Here is a 9,691-nt window from a genome sequence, read left to right as displayed (position 1 = left end):
GTTTTTAGAAAGACATAGGGGAACCAGCAGCACTCTTCATTTAGGTGAACAAATACTTGTAATCCCTCTATAAAATCCAGCTTTTCCAGGAACTACCCCAGTAGTTCCTCATGAACACTACTCTAAAGTGCTGCCAAGGACCACAGCCTTATCACACACACCTGGCAGTTATTCTTTTCAAGGCTGCTGAAAGATCTGACAGTCAGGAGGGGATTTATTTATTTATTACCCTTAAGAGCGGGAGAGTATGACATTAACTGAGGATAATCCAACACCATTAGATAGCCCAAAGCTTGACTGAAGGTGCCTCCTTTGTGGGAGGGGGAAGATCATTCCCAGATGTCCCTACAACTCTCCATTTACCACACTCAAAATAAAACTTCTGCGAAACAGATTACAAATAGGTCAGTGGCCACTCAGTAGAAATGTGACAAAGTAATGGAGCATAGCTAAGCACATTCTCAAAACACAGATAATGCTCTCACCAACAGTATAAGTGGCCTTCCTCTAGAACAGAAACAAGATTTGTTGCCCATCCCCACTATCCTTCAACAACAGCCAAAACAGTGACCCACAGCTGTTACTCCACGGTCACAGTGACCACAGAGTTTGTTTACTCCATGGACGCCCATTGGTCCTGAACCTATGAAATACATGCTGCTAGGAAACTCCTTTCCCAGCAGTTTTACTTCTGTTCCAAGTTTCACCAGCTGCACCAGGGAAACTTCAGTTTTTTGGGACAAAGTGACCATGCCATTATCTTCATGTACTTGAATGCAATTTGTTTGTATACTCAGTAGTGTTTACATACTTGAGGAAACACTTTGACAAGTTCCACAGTTTTCTAGTAATCTCAACTAAAACCCAGGAGACACTTTTCAATGCACACAAACATTTTTACATGTTAGAAGGTGCGCATCCAATGCAATTTTTTTTTTTTTTAATTTCAGAACATTTTCCTTCTGGCCTTTCTAGAAAGAGTATTATATTTTAAAATGTGAGAATATTATCTTCCCCCTTCCCAGACTTTTGTGCACTAAAGGGCTTTTCCTCTAATATTGTTCTAAAAAGAGCAAAAGACAAATCCATTGTTTTAGCAAAAACACTGAGAGGCAAAGCGCAATCCAAAAGTGAGTTACAATTAATCACCTGAATATCATACTGAGCAACTATTTGACCACATTAAGCGTATGAAATACAAAGCACCTACAATGTGCTCTTCACACCAAGCCAGTATTCAGCGTATGCTGTGTCAGACATGTTTTGTCACCATAATCACACAGCCTTTCCCACACCAGGTGCCAGAGCATGAACCACAAAGGGCAGAGCCTCTCCAAAACGCTTTGATGTCCTGTCCCTTGCAGGAAGGTGGGGCTGCATTGTACAGAAATGCAAACAGCGCCATTTCTGTGAATTCTAGGTACTTCATTGTATTACAATTATTATTTGTTTTGTTAAAGGTTCGTTAATGGCAGAAACAGGGGAGAATCACAGGGAGCCGAGTTGACACCAGTCCTGGGGATGCTCGGGGCAGTGTGCGAGCAGACAGAAGCGGCGGCTCAGCCCGGTGCGGCTAGTCCGTGTCCGCACACCGCCCAGCGGGTGGTGCTGCGGGCAAAGGCTGCTCGCAGGCCCAGCCCGACGAGCCCCGATCCGCGGCCGCCGCATCCCCGCGGCCGCCGCATCCCCGCGGCCGCCGCATCCCCGCGGCCGCCGCATCCCCGCGGCCGCCGCATCCCCGCGGCCGCCGCATCCCCGCGGCCGCCGCATCCCCGCGGCCGCCGCATCCCCGCGGCCGCCGCATCCCCGCGGCCGCCGCATCCCCGCGGCCCCGGCTCCGAGCCCCAGGGCCGGCCGGGACCGGGGAGCCGCAGCTGCGGCTGCTGCGCTTCCAAGGGTTAAAAGCCGTCGAGCCCCGCGCGTAGGAGGGGTCGGGGCAGTGAGGAGAGAAATGCAGAAAAAGTAGGTCAGCTGCGCCCAGCGGCGGAGCGGAACGGGACGGGGCAGGGGGAGCAGGGGGCTCTCCTTTGCCGGGGTCTGCCGGCGCTCCAGCCCTGACTCCAGGCGCCTGCAGACAATTTGCTCCCGGCCATTAGCAGGTACTCATAGTATTTACAGCACGATAGCTCTACCGCTCGGTACACATTTGTATTTTGGTAAATACACAGACACATTCAAGGAATTTCGGAGGGGGAGGGGAAAAAAGAGGGGGAGGGGGGAATAGAAGGGGAGGGGAAGGGCGCTGGAAATTAAAAGTGAAGCACAATTTGAAACTCTGCCTACACCACAGCTTTTATAATCAGCTTGTGACATGCTTGGCACTAAACACTGTTTATGTCCACAATTAATGCAGTTAATACTAGGTTAGTAACTGTGGCAGCCAGCCACGTGCATCGCCTGGCACATGGGTGCCTGCTCCCAGCCGAGGAGGAGGCAGGCTTTGCTCTCCAGCGCGCACAGCCAGGCCAGTTCAAGCACATCTGGAGCCAGTTTAACTGGGGCCTCCCTCCAATGCAGTACTTAGCATTGCCAGTGTATTCTTTCACACAAAACGCTATAAAAAGGAGAGAAGTAATTAAGACAAAAATGGGAGTAAGAGAAGATCAAAAAAATAAAGGAGTGCAAGGCTCTTTCCAGTGGAAGTCACCATGTCGCACTGGGCTTCACAGCCTGCCTGAACAAGACCCAGCATCAGGGAGCCCCTAACGGGGCCTCCAGAACCAGTTTGACCAGTTTCTGTTTCTCCTATCTCTCCATGCAGCTGAGCATCTCAGGGAGAAACACACCTGTAGCTGCTGCTAGGCATCTGTTGTCTCCACCTGAGGAGGGGCCGTGGCAAGGTTGCTCTTGATAGAAGGTGCTTCACATAAGGACTGTACACCTACCGGTCATAAGCATGCAATCCCAAGTAAATTTTTCCGAAAGAGTCTTTCTTAAGACAGAATCACCATGTTGCAATGGGAAGATTTTATGAGCTGGTTGCAAAAATTCATTCGTACTTTTTGGGTGGGAGGTGAATTTTGAAACTGAATTTTTACAAAGCTCAAAAGCTCTAGCAAGACTTCTGCATAATATTCAGGTCTTCCTTGGGAAATCCACTATGTTCAAACATTGCTTCTGTGTCAAGGCATACACCTACGGACCTGCTCACGAATACACCAGGCACACCAGTAACATGACCTGTTTTTCTTTTGTGGCCACTTACAACTCCAGTGAGAGCAGAATATACACACGAATCGGTCACGCATTAAGTAACGTCACTGTCATCTGCCACGTGTTGGTTCGCTTATCTGTTCCCCAAGGAGAGGAGTGTTTGTTTTGAGGTTTTACATGCCTCTAAACATTTATTCCAGTAATGTCAAGGTCAAAGAAAGGTGCTCTTCACTTGCAGTCAGAGCTGGTGTAATCTGAGATAAGGTCCCAGAGGAATGGAAGCCTACTTCACACTCACGGCTTGGCCATCGAAAACAAATGCATTCTGCACAGACACACATCACCCTCCTTCTGGAGGGCTACCTCATGTTAGAGGAACATCTCTGTCAACCATCATGATATAACCCAGTTATATCATAACTTCATATAGTCTGAAATGATCTGTCATATCAATTCCTGCTTTCCCTGGCATGGTAGCAATAGAAGCAAACTCTGTTCTGTTCAAAACTAGTCCACAAGGACTAGAGTCATGGCATCCTCAGTAATATTTTAATCAAAATTATTAGTATTCTCTTACTTTTTGTTGAGCAAAAAGGAAAATTCATCTTGTTTACTGTTTTGAATTTGTTTGGGGTTTTTTTAATTAAGCTACAAATTCACTAAAGGAAATTAATAGTTCACAGATTACAAAAGACCGCATGTGTTTGCTGTTACTGTTCTCCAGACTTCTTTCCTTTATTGCATTCTTAGTCACCCATTACTGCTTTTTTCACCTGCTGCAAGCTATAAGTGAGAGGGTAGCAAATGCATGGCAACATATGCTTTAAAGTGTGCTATTCTTTCCTGTTTCAAGGTTTTAGAAGTAACTTTAATGCACATGCCTCCAAAATGCAGCAAGAAACCCAAAATAACTGTCTTCTTATCAGAAAAAAAACACTGAAAAATTTCTTCAGCTGAGACACTTTTCATTTAGGCATGCTTAAATATTACAGAATTAACACTGCATATAGACAACAAAAGGGTCACACACTCAATAGGAATTAAAAAATTAACATCTAGCAATGCAAAAAGTGTAAATGTTTGAAAAAGGATTGTGTCCAAACAATGCAAGGATTACGAGGAAAGAAACTTCTATGCCCATTGAAGGGAAATGGCATCGTATGCTGTGTGCAATCACTGCATATACTAGAGAGATATTTTATCTCCTAAATAATGAAGAAGGAGATTAGCTGTAGTTCTTGTTCATTGTTGAGAAAACTTTTCACAATTTTTTCATCAATGCAAACTTGTGCTTAGGAAGACAGGATAGTGTATGACAAATATTCCCTCTCCCTGCTGTTGAGCTCCTCCCTGTATTAATTTAGGTGGGGAGACTTCCCCTGTTTAAAATGTTTTTCATATCCATTTGCCTACTGAGGATAATCAGAGTGTGTTAGGATGGTGCATAGCCCTCACTCCTGGGGACAGGAGGGGCTGACAAAAGCCAGCGGAGCTATCATTTTGTAGTGGATTTATAAGTAAGATTCCTTGGACTCACTGCTGTTCATTATATATTTTAAAACTTCAAAGATGGAAATGCACAAAGCTAAGAATGGACATGAAGTACACCCAGTCACCCAGTCTTATCATTGAAGTCATTGTGTGTCTATTATCATGCCCATACTAATGAAGTTAGCCAGACAGCTCTTCTGCCTGCAGCTGGAGGGCACAGATTGCTGGTGTAGCTCTCTTGGATAACTCCTAGTGGGGAGAAATGTGTGGAAAGCCCTGGTTTCAATACAGTGGTGAAGGCTATGGAAGTCATTACAATCAATTGGCAGAGAGGTCATTTTAATTTATAGTGAAATCTGAGAGGAAGCCTGATGCATTTACATGCTCACAGGGAGCCTTTTTCTCTGCCCAAGTGGCTGCAGCATGCTGTGTTTCTTAGCAGCATGTTCAGGAAGACTCAGAGTGGGAGAGTGAGCTGGAGTGAGCTGGAGAACACCTAGGCAATGGTCAGTGGAAGTGGAATGTAAATATGGAAGGCAAACAGTGCCACCCCTCACAGCCAGATATCAAACCTACAAGCAGCTATCAGCCCTCAGAATAAGCACTGCCTGTGGTAGTTAGTGCACAGTCCAACCACATTTTACCAGCTGAAAGAGGAAGAAAGGAGAATATTACTTTCTATTTCTTAATCTTGTTTCCTCAGATATGCAGGAGTTACAAGAGAAAGGGGTCATTATAAGATAGTCTTTGACCCACAATATAGAATAATTGCCCTGTTAGTTACAGTTGAAACTGGGTTCTGCTGTACTGTGTGGGGTAGAGCTGACTAAAATGTGTGCCTTCAGTCATTTGTTGACTAACCCAGTCTTTGTGGCCAACTCATGCACGTTCCACTGCAAATGCTTTTGATAATGCTGCTATAAAGGCTTGTGAATGTCAGTGTGGGAGGGCAAAATATTTTGAGCTGCTCAGCTTCACTTTATAAATATTTTTGGAAGCCACCAGTGTGAAATGCTCCATTCACATTCAGCACCGAAAAAAAATAATGGCTTCTTCTAAAACAAAGACACATCTGTCAGTGCAGTAGAGTATATGAATTTACATAATCTGCAGCACAGAAAAAGTACTTTCTCAAACAAATTAAGTCAAAGCAGGCAGAGAAAGAACAGCATGAAGCTCTCTATGCAATGTCAACAATAATTAACAGAGTACTTTGTAGTCTGCCAGTGCTTCCCGTGAATAAGGTACTCTCAGACATTTGGTATGAACAGTCTGCCCTCCTGTTTCTCTGCTGCAACCCAAAGCTGCAAGTCTTCACTTTTACTGGCTAGCCTATCATTAACTTTTAAATGTTGTATGCCACCCAACATTTCCCCTTAGAAGGACAAAGGACAGAGGGCATGAAGTTTCTGTTGCAACTGCTGCTGGGATTCATGGGGCTTGCTTTGCCATATCCTACTGGGAAATTCAGGGAATTTGCTCTTTTCTCAGATACATAAAAAGAAAATTAAAAAGAAACAAACCCAAAAATGTGTCACCATGCACAGAACTTGTTAATTCCTTTATTCCTCAGTTTCCCTGTTGATACTTTGGGAGAAGGCAGCTTTTTTGTTTCCCTCAAATACACATAAAACATTTGGACGTTCAACTCCTACTGATTCTCCAGGGATGCAGACTGCAGACATTTTGAATCATGGAGTCTCTTCTCTTAGGCTGCCCGTGCACAAAATGCAGAACTTTGCTTTTCTGCAAATAATAGTATTGTATTGCTCCTGTACCTCTGATTTAATCACACTGCCTTTGCATGTACTTACAGATTAAATTTCCAGTATTGCCACAGAGTGGGACACTCCTGACATCTTTCTCTCTTTGCAAATGGTAAAACTGCAGCCTTGCCTAAAGCAGAGGGATTGCCACACGTTTTGGTTTTTTTTTCTTTATAGACTAATTTTGGCTGATTTCTTCCACGTGTAAGAGTGCTCAGAAGGTTGTCAGGGAGACAACTGTTGACACAGCTTTACCCTGGTATTTGAAGGGCTTGGGCAGTTGAGTGCTTTTCAGCAGATTGTGCATTCGTGCAGATGCAAGAATACTGCAGACTGCAGACCTGACTTACTCAAGTGCTGGTCTGAGCTCACCAGCAAGCACTTCCTCGAAACTACAGCTGTAAGAGGAGGCCAGCATACCTCAGCTAGTGTTGTTTGAACTGGGTTGAGCAACAGAAAAAACCTGGTGACCAAAAGTCAAGTAGAGTCAGTGTGAGACACAGGACTTATTTGGAAGGTTGGCCTGCACTGTGTACATTGCTGCTAGTAGCTCAGCTGGTTGTTTAAACTCATCCAGACCAATATAAAACACTGTAATAATGCTTCGCTGATGCCAGCATCCTTTGTAAAGTACAGCCCTGAGCCCAGAAATTCCCATCAGCCTGCAGTCTGTGCCATTGCCTCCAGCTACTCTGTGGATCTCAGTGCTTTCTTCCTTTCCTTCCTGCAAACTGTGACCAAAATTAAATCAAAACCAGCCATCACGTTCCATGAATTGGTGTAAAGGTTGAAAACAAGTATAATAAACTTTGCACTGACTGTGGCTAATTAGCACACAGGCAATCATTTATGATTAAGCCATATAAAATGTTTATTAGCGAAAGAGCTGAATGCTTCAGTACACAGCAAAGGTTCAGGGCACAGAGAAGTTAAGTGACTTGCTCAGTTTGATGCAGCAATTCAGTGACAGAGGTAGAAATAGGCCACTCAGTTTTCTCTTTCAAAACAGGTCTAATCTCTAGATCATACTTTGATCTCCCTTTAGCAGCAGAAAATAAAACCCCTCTGTTCACGGTATAAGTCTTTACAGAAATTACTTTCAAGTTACAGACTCACCATTATCACATCACTGCAAGATCAAACAAAGAGAGGGGCAGTAGGAGAGGAAAAGAAGAGTTACTTTGTGTCATTTACTTCTACAGTCTGCTCAACAAAGCCAGAGAGGAAAAACAATTTTTTTTTTTCAGACAGATGTCTTTTACAGCACATCAAACACTTTTCATGGGCGTATGTCAGAGACATTTTACTACAAAGGCTTTGTCCTTTGCATTCACAGCAGCCCGGATGTTTATCAGGATTTTCCATTCCCTAAATTCAAGATCACATTGGGATCTGTGTTAAGATGGCAGCAGAAGTACATCAACAAAGTCCAAAGTACAAAATCCTTAGCAAAAAGAAAGCACGAACACAAATTGTTCCTGCACTAGAGGCTGTGGTGGGGGAGTTCCTGTCATCTCTAAAGGAATGCTTAGAGCAGGAAACAGCTTATTTTCAATGCACTGGCTTGGAGAAAGTCAGTATGAGGGAACAATTGTCTTTTCTAATGGATTTACTTATGGTAAATATTTAAGTGCTCCATGCAAAGCATGTGGCTGCAATATCATGAAGACATCTCATTATTTACTGCATAACATCTCATACACATATTGTATTCTCGGTGTGCCTGCAGCAATCCTCTGATTTGTTTATTCATAAGGGCAGTTTGTAATTCTTGAAGTTATCTAGCACAACAAAGAGCATTACACACAAACTAAATTTAGCATTGCTACATACTCTTCCTCTCTTAGGCCAGGACTCAACTGCATCTTGCATTTCCTCTCTCCTCACCCCACGTTTATGATGTGTATAATCTCAGTCCACAGATTACAGGACCCTTCAAAAAACTCTTGTATCCTTCCTTGGTGAGGTGTTCTTCTTTCTAGGAACAAAGCAGGTCACTGAGTTGCTCTAAGGCAGTACTCCCAGCCTCTCTGCCAGTAGAATGGTGAAGTAGAGGGTGGTGCATGCTCCCCCAGCAAGCTGATCTGCTCCAGTCCCTGGAAATGGGCATGCCTGAAGGTTTTTGAATCACCAAGACACATCAGCAACAGTAAAAATCCAATACTTTACTCTTTTCACTTGGGATGACACTGAACTTCCACAAGACATTCTGTTCTCTGGCACCACCATAGATTGAAATTTCATTGTAAGCCAGAAGGACAGCATGCTCCAACACTTAGTGCAGAAAAAGAGGACAGGGAGATAGCAGAGATGTCTTCTTTTGCTTCTGTTTGAAATATAAACAATCTCACAATTCTTCTCTATGCCAATTCTCTTATAGATTGAAGTAATTGTTTTCCTGTTTTAGTGATCCTAGTTTCTCAGGGAGGCAAGACATCAGGTAATCCTATAATTTACTGTCTGCCTACCACCAGTGCTACTGTGTAGTCTCACATTTGTGCACTGCCCTTGCATTCACTAGCAAGAAATGAACAGATCCATCCATCAGGCTCCAGCAAATGTGAATCTGCAGAGAAGGAAACTCCTGTCTGTTGTTGGTAGCAGCAGCTCCTTCCCCAGTGAGTCTCACAGCCTCACTCTCCAGGTTAAACCAAATGGCTTTGGTTGTCTCTCAGAGATGTGAGTGAATGGATGTGCCGCCCCAAAACTCCCACCTCTCAGATCATATACAACTTATGTGAAAACAGTGGGTAAGCTTCTGGCAGCTCTTCCTGTTTAAAATGGACTGGGGAAAAGCAGCATGTAATTTTCTGGCAGCAACACTGGAACAGTAAAACTAATGAGGCCCCACAGCTATTCCCACCTGTTCTTACAGCAATATTATATTGGATGTATACCCACCCATGAGCCTATCTGTGATGTTAACTCAAACTACAAAAAACCTCCAAAAACAGCCCAACCCAGACCCCAGACTTTTCTGCATAGGAAAAAATGTGTAAAACTGCAGGTGGAAATTTCACCTGTTTTCACATCTCACTTAAGTTGTGTCTAAACTCCTTCCATAGAAGGGAATAAAAGCAGGACAGATGTGCATTCACCCAAAGGTGATACTGACCAGTAATATTGTAATACTGAATATGGAGCAAGAAGAGGGTGAGTCAGCAGAAGATGTTTGTCTTCTATGCAGAGTCCTAAAATTTGGCTGTCTGTTACAGGAAATTACACTAATACTGAATCACAGTTCTGTATGCATCATCATCATGTACAGATGTTTTCCATGG

At 43.8% G+C, this 9,691-nt stretch overlaps 1 long non-coding RNA gene across 2 annotated transcripts in view; it reads left to right on the top strand.

The window, feature by feature from the left end:
- The first annotated feature begins 1,990 nt into the window (after positions 1–1,990).
- Positions 1,991–9,691, top strand: part of LOC110470626 (uncharacterized) — a 30,303-nt gene continuing 22,602 nt past the window's right edge. For both annotated transcript variants that reach the window (XR_013341683.1, XR_002465458.2), the window contains exon 1: positions 1,991–2,099. This is a non-coding gene — a long non-coding RNA (uncharacterized LOC110470626). The remainder of the gene's footprint in view (positions 2,100–9,691) is intronic.

The sequence above is a fragment of the Lonchura striata genome, chromosome Z, assembly GCF_046129695.1.
Source record: "Lonchura striata isolate bLonStr1 chromosome Z, bLonStr1.mat, whole genome shotgun sequence".
Taxonomy (NCBI): Eukaryota; Metazoa; Chordata; class Aves; order Passeriformes; family Estrildidae; genus Lonchura; species Lonchura striata.
The sequence above is the reverse complement of the archived record's forward strand: the minus strand, read 5'-3'. Positions and strand labels throughout refer to the sequence as shown.